Source organism: Ursus maritimus, unplaced genomic scaffold (genome assembly GCF_017311325.1).
Source record: "Ursus maritimus isolate PB19 unplaced genomic scaffold, ASM1731132v1 scaffold_20, whole genome shotgun sequence".
Taxonomy (NCBI): domain Eukaryota; kingdom Metazoa; phylum Chordata; class Mammalia; order Carnivora; family Ursidae; genus Ursus; species Ursus maritimus.
The window spans coordinates 8879562-8886704 of record NW_024424453.1 but is presented as its reverse complement, the minus strand read 5'-3'; the positions used below and the strand labels follow the sequence as shown (position 1 = coordinate 8886704).

The 7143-nt window shown below is 43.0% G+C and overlaps 1 pseudogene; it reads left to right on the top strand.

The window, feature by feature from the left end:
• Positions 1-745: 745 nt before the first annotated feature.
• On the top strand, positions 746-3306 carry LOC103681378 (annotated as a pseudogene).
• Positions 3307-7143: the final 3837 nt, after the last annotated feature.

Sequence of the window (7143 nt, the reverse complement as noted above, 5' to 3'; positions counted from 1 at the left end):
GAATACCAAGAAAGCTGTTCCCGGAGGTGTTGGAGGGAACATTGCTCTTTCCCCAACCCTGTTCACTCTCCTCCAAACACCCCATCAATCACTGAGCCCATCACTCATTTCAAGGCTTCTTTTAAACCTAATTCTCTTCAGTCAAGACAGCCACAAAAACTTTGAGCTCCTTTTCCTCCTCCCCCCTCTCCTACCCTTTGCTCCATTCTCCCATCCCCCTAGTTTGGGAGACTGTGCTGGTTTTTCTATTTTTTCCCATTGGTGAGATACAAAGCTAACAGTAAGACAGCACAGGCTGTTCAAAAAGTCAGATACATTTCTTTATAAACAGTATTTTAGTTACTTTCCAAATAATATGCTAAATGATTTTCTTCAACCTCCAAACCCCTCCTCAGGTGAAGCATCTCTAAATATAAAGCAATGGGTCCAATTGTTAATCTGGAAAGTACAATAAAAACACTATGAATGGGGGTGCCTGGGTGGCACAGCCGTTAAGCGTCTGCCTTTGGCTCAGGGCGTGATCCCGGCGTTACGGGATCCAGCCCCACATCAGGCTCCTCCGCTATGAGCCTGCTTCTTCCTCTCCCACTCCCCCTGTTTGTGTTCCCTCTCTGTCAAATAAACAAATAAAATCTTAAAAAAAAAACAAAAACACCATGAATGCTCCTCTGCCATTGTCGCCACCATCCTCGACACAACTCACTTCGCTTGGATTTGCTGGTAAAATCCACTGCCATCCATCACCATGATGAACTTCATAGTAGACCAGATCCGGGCCATCATGGAGAAGAAGGCCAACATCTGAAACATGTCCATTATTGCCCACGTGGACCATGGAAGTCCATGCTGATGGACTTGCTGGTGTGCAAGTCCGGTATCATTGTCTCTGCTGGTACTGGGGAGACCTGCTTCACTGACACATGAAAGGATGAGCAGGAACACTGCATCACCATCCAGTCAATGGCTATCCCTCTTCTATGAGCTCTCAGAGAATGACTTGAATTTTATCAAGCAGAACAAGGATGGTTACGGCTTTCTCATCAACCTCAACTCCCCCAGGCATGTGGACTTATCCTTGGAGGTAACTGCTGCCCTCTGTGTCACTGATGGTGCCTTGGTGGTGGTGGATTGTGTGTCTGGTGTGTGCATGCAGACAGAGATGGTGCTGTGGCAGGCCATTGCTGAGCATAGCAAGACTGTGCTGATGATGAACAAGATGAACTGGGCTCTGCTCAAGCTGCAGCTGGAGCCTGAGGAGCTTACCAGACCTTCCAGCGCATTGTGGAGAATGTCCGTATCATCATTTCCACCTATGGCAAGGGTGAGAGTGGCCCCATGGGCAACATCATGATCGACCCTGTACTTAGGACTATTGGCTTTGGGTCTGGACTCCATGGTTGGGCCTTCACTTTGAAGCAATTTGCAGAGATGTATGTGGCCAAATTTGCTGCCAAAGGCAAGGGCCAGCTGGGGCCTGTTGAGTGGGCCAAGAAAGTGGAGGACATGATGAAGAAACTGTGGGGTGACTTGTATTTTGATCCAGCCAACAGCAAATTCAGCAAGTCAACCACCAACCCTGATGGTAAGAAGCTACCATGGATGTTCTGCCAGCTCATCTTGGACCCTATTTTCAAGGCGTTTAATGCGATCATGAATTTCAAGAAAGAGGAAACAGCAAAGCTGACTAAAAAAACTGGACATCAAGCCGGACAGCAAAGACAAAGACAAAGAAGGCAAACCGCTTCTGAAGTCTGTGATGCGAGGCAGGCTACCTGCTGGGGACACTTTGCTGCAGATCATTGCCATCCACCTGCCTTCCCCTGTGACAGCCCAAAAATACCATTGTGAACTCTTGTATGAGGGGCCTCTGGATGACAAGGCACCCATGGGCATTAAAAGCTGTTACCCAAAAGCCCCTTTTTGATGTACATTTCCAAAATGGTGCTGACCTCCGACAAAGGTTGGTTCTACGTCTTCGGCCATGTGTTCTCAGGTCTGGCATCCACTGGCCTGAAGATCAGGATCATGGGGCCTAACTACACCTCTGGGAAGAAGGAGGACATGTACCTGAAGCCCATCCAGAGAACAATCCTGATGATGTGCTATTACGTGGAGCCAACTGAAGATGTGCCTGGTGGGAACATGGCAGGTCTGGTGGGCGTGGGCCAGTTCCTGGTGAATACTGACACCATCACCACCTTTGAGCATGCCGACAACATACAGGTGATGAAGTTCAGTCTGAGCCCATTGTCCAGGTTGCTGTGGAGGCCACAAATCCAGCCGACCTTCCCAAGCTAGTAGAGGGTCTCAAACAGCTGTCCAAGTCAGACCTTATGGTGTGTCATTGAGGAGTCAGGGGAGTATACCATTGCAGGGGCTGGGGAGCTGCACATGGAGATCTGTCTGAAGAACCATGCCTGCATTCCCATCAAGAAATCTGGCCCCATAGTCTCATACCATGAGACTGTCAGGAGTTGAATGTGCTCTGCCCATCTGGAGAACTCTATCCAAGTTCTCCAACAAGCACAACCAGCTGTACATGAAGGCACAGACCTTCCCTGATTGCCTGGCCAAGGACATTGACAAGGGCGAGTTGTCTGCCCACCAGGACCTCAAGCAGCGGGCCCACTATCTGATCAAGAAGTATAAGTGGGATTTGGCCGAGGCTCGCAAGATCTGGTGCTTCGGCCCAACGGCACCATCCCCAACGTCCTCACTGATATCACCAAGGGTGTGTAGTACCTCAACAAGATCAAGGATAGTATGGTAGCTGGCTTCTAGTGGGCCACCAAAGAGCGGGCTCTGTGCAATGAAAACATGCATGGCATGCACTTCAATGTCCACGATGTGACCCTGCATGCAGATGCCATCCACTGTGGGGGTGGCCAGATCATCCCCACTGCCCAGTGCTGCCTTTATGCTAGGAGGCTGACCACCCAGCCCAGGCTTATTGAGCCTATCTACCTTGTGGAGATTCAGTGTCTGGAACAAGTGGTTGGTGGCATATACCAAGTCCTGAACAGGAAGCAGGGTCATGTCTTTGACAAGTCCCAGGTGGCCGGCACCCCCATGTTTGTTGTAAAGGCCTGACTGCCTGTGAATGAATCCTTTGGCTTCACCGCTGACCTGAGGTCCAACACTGGTGGTAAGACCTGCCCCCAGGGTGTTTTTGACCACTGGCAGATCATGCCCAGGGATCCCTTCCACACCACCAGCCATGCCAGCCAGGTGGTGGCCGAAACACACAAGTGCAAAGGCCTGAAGGAAGGCATCCCAGCCCTGGATAACTTCCTAGACAGTTTGTAGGCAGCCCTCCCCTGCACCCTGGGGGGGACTCAGCACAGCCCCTACACCTGGCTGACAATCGATTATAGCAACAAGCCTTCGCATTCTCCATGATACCTTGAGACTGTCCAGACAGTGATGTTCCACCTAACAGGTGCTGGGACACACTCAGAGCCATCACTCAACATGAACACTTGATGCCATTTCTTTCAATATTTATTTAAAGATTTCAGAAGCAACAGAAATGCCCTGGCAGCAGAGATTTATTTGGCTGATGGGGGTCTGAGAAGTAGGGATGGGACACTCAACACTTTTTTTTTTCCATTTCAGAAAGTCAAATGTCCAAAAAACAAACAAACAAACAAACAAAAGGAACATTAATGCACTAAGAGGTTTATTTTGGGTAAATGGCCCATAGTGGATTTTCTCCCAGAAAGGGGGAAGGAACAAGTGGGTAGACCTTTCTCTTTGGACAGGAGCTAGAAGGCAGGAAACTGTGCGCTGTCACCGTGATCACCTCCACCTGTATTAGAGCCATTAGAAAAATAAATTTGACATGGTGGTGACAAAAAACAAAACAAAACAAAACAAAAAAAACCCACTATGAGAATGTCCAAAAATTCGGAAACATAGATAAAATTGTGTATTCATTGTACTTGTTTAGATTAACAATTAAGCCCACTATTTTAAATGGAGTGATCCCTCACCTGAAATGTAGTTGTAATTGAAAAGAGAAACATAAGTTTTTCCTCTGCTTTTTTAAATTATGTTCAACTAGCCAGCATATAGTACATCATTAGTTTTTGACGTAGTGTTCAATGATTCATTAGTTGTGTATAACACCCAGTGCTTTCTGACACTAAAAACACCCTGCATATTTCCCTGTGATCTAAAAAAACTTAACAAGTGGACAATATGATTAGTACATATTCCCCATTTAGTCTTTGGAGCTAAATGGATTAACATAAGAGCTATTTATCTACACGTAAATCCTCCCATGAGGATGACCAATTCAAATTCAGAGTAAGCTTATAATATATTTATCAGGATATACCAAAAATAAAGATGATTTTGAATTTTGCATTTTAATGAAATCCTGGAGACTCCAATGAGAAGCCAAGTAGAAAAGGGTTATAGTGTCCTATTTCTCCTTTGCCCTAAAAATAGAATTTCTTTTACATAAATATTCTATCTGTATTACACAATAAATCTAAATAAGTGAGAGAGAACTTGTGCTCACAATCTTGTCACCTCAGCAGAGCTAACTTTTCATTTGACCCTGCTCCCTTCTAGCTCTGGTAAGTAATTGCAATGAGTGCATTCTCCCATTTTCAATGAATACTATCTCAGAAGCATGTTCCATGTTGCTATGTTGTCTTTGTAATTTGAATTTTAATACCTACACCATATTTTTAATTATTCCCCAATTGCTGGGCATTTATTTTGTGATCTTCTCCATAATATTTAACACTGTGGCTAATCTTCATTTATGTAGCTTTTTTCCTTATGGATTATTTCTTCAGAACATTCTAGGAAGTAGGATTAAATAAAGGTCAAGAGCCTAGATGTGAGGAGGTTTTTAGTTTACTCAGTGACCAACGGGCTCTAAGGGCTCTGCCCATGGCCTCCAACCTTTTCCATCAAGACAGACAATTCTCTATCAGAGGTTTATCAAGTGGCTGCAGTCCCTCACTAGAATGCTGGGACAAGTTCAGAGTCCATTTCAGAAAAATATAGGCTTAAGTATTATGACCTTTAACACAAATGAGCTTGCTATATTTTACGACCACATGATTCTCAACAAAAAGTAACAACAGCACTTTCAGACTATAACAATTTCACTGAAAAAAAAAGTGACCAAGGAGTGACATTTAGAAAGTTGTATGCCCCATTAATAAGTGTAAAATGGTTCTCATTCTTTTAATTTGCATTTCTTTTATATTAGTGAGATCAAACTAGCTTTCATGTATTTGTTTACTAGTTATTTCTTCTTGAATGAAGTCTCTTTCTTTCCCCACTCATTTACTTGTGAGAATCTACTATTTTTGTATGAGCATTTTATATGACATAAATTTTAATTCTTTTAAATATGAGCTAATGTTTTCCAGTTTGTTTTTTAATATAATTCTAACATTGTGTTAATGAGCTATATCCACCTCCAATTCTCATAGTATTGCTTCAGAAAGCTTTGGATATAGACTTTGGTTCAAAGGGCAATTTAATTTGTGTAAATCACTAACATACATGTTTCCAGAGCCAATAACACAAAATTGTCAAGTGTTCGGATTTTTACAACAAGCCAGGATTAAATGATGGAAATATCTTTGGTCAATGCTAAATTTATGTAGTAACACTTTTTTTTTTTGGTACCATATAAACAGAATAATTAATTAGTATAGGCTGGGACTTGAGGGAACCTCAGTGTAGGTAATGGGGTTGGGGCTCTGGAATGTGGAGAGAGAGGATCTGGGCTTTCTTGGGATGACATGAGATAAGGTCATATGGTTTGGGATGGACAGAAGATGTGTAGACTGGGAAGAACTGAGTTAAGAGTAGTTTCTCTTTCCTGTCTTTCTACATTCTTTCTCCAACCCCTTTCTGATCACCAGATCAGATTTCCATAGGAAGTGTTTACAAATATTTTTAGTGTCTCCCTTCATTTCCTTTCTCCCTTCCTCTCTTCCCAAACTCCCTTGCTCCTTCCCTTTACTTTTCTTATAGCAGGACAGTGGAGTCAGACAAGCTAGATCCAAGGCCCTATCATTTGATTTTTTAAAAATATTTATTTATTTATTTGAGAGAGAGAGAGCGCAGGAGGGGCAGAAGGAAAGAGAATCTCAAGCAGACTCCACACTGAGCGTGGAGCCCAACGTGGGGCTCGATCTCAAGATCCTGAGATAATGACCTGAGCCAAAATCAAGAGTCAGATGTTTAACTGACTGAGCCACCCAGGCCCTCTGCTCCATTTGATTATTACTTGACTTTTGCCAGGTTACATTTTGAGTCTCTGTTTCCTTATCTGTAAAATGGAGACAATAATAGTACTTATTTCTAGAAGGCTGCCATGAAGATTAAAGAAGAAAGTGTTTGAATTCTTAACACAGTGTGGTAGACTACTTTATTCACAAATATTTGATGCTCCCACCTAGGGGAGGATTAGATTCTCCAATCCTACTGATGTCAGCATTGGTCATGAGTCTTGATTTAGTCAATGAAATATGGAGGTAACATATGGCACTTGGAGGCAGAAAATTTAAGAGCAAGTACACAGTTTGCCGTGTTTTCTTTTCCCTCTGCCATATTGATCAACAATGTTCCAGACAAAAACTATTCTATCATTCTGAGTCTCAAAGTGAAGAGGACGTAGAATAGTCACAGTCAACACGCAGTGCACATGTAGCATGAGCAAGCAAAAACAAAACAAAACAAAAAAACCTTTGTTACAAGTTATAAGCCACTGAGCTTTGGGAGTTGCTTATTATCACAGCATAATCTAGCCTATATTGATTGATAAACACAGTATTTGTCATATTGTGAGAGCTTATATAATGCCTGGTGAGGTGTTTGCCAATGTACAGTGCTCAGATAGGTGTAAAAGACATTTGAGTTCTGACCAGCCAGACGGGGTATCCTAGATCACACATATAAAAGCTTCAAAATACATGAAATGAACTGCATGGAAAAATAGGCAAATCCACAATTATAGTCAGAGATTTCAATACTTCTATCCCAACAATCAAGGGAACAAATAGAAAATCAATAAGGACACAGAATACTTGAACAACAACCAACTTGATCTATTTGGCATTTAAAGACTATTCCATCCAACAATAGCTAAATACACATTCTTTTCAAGTA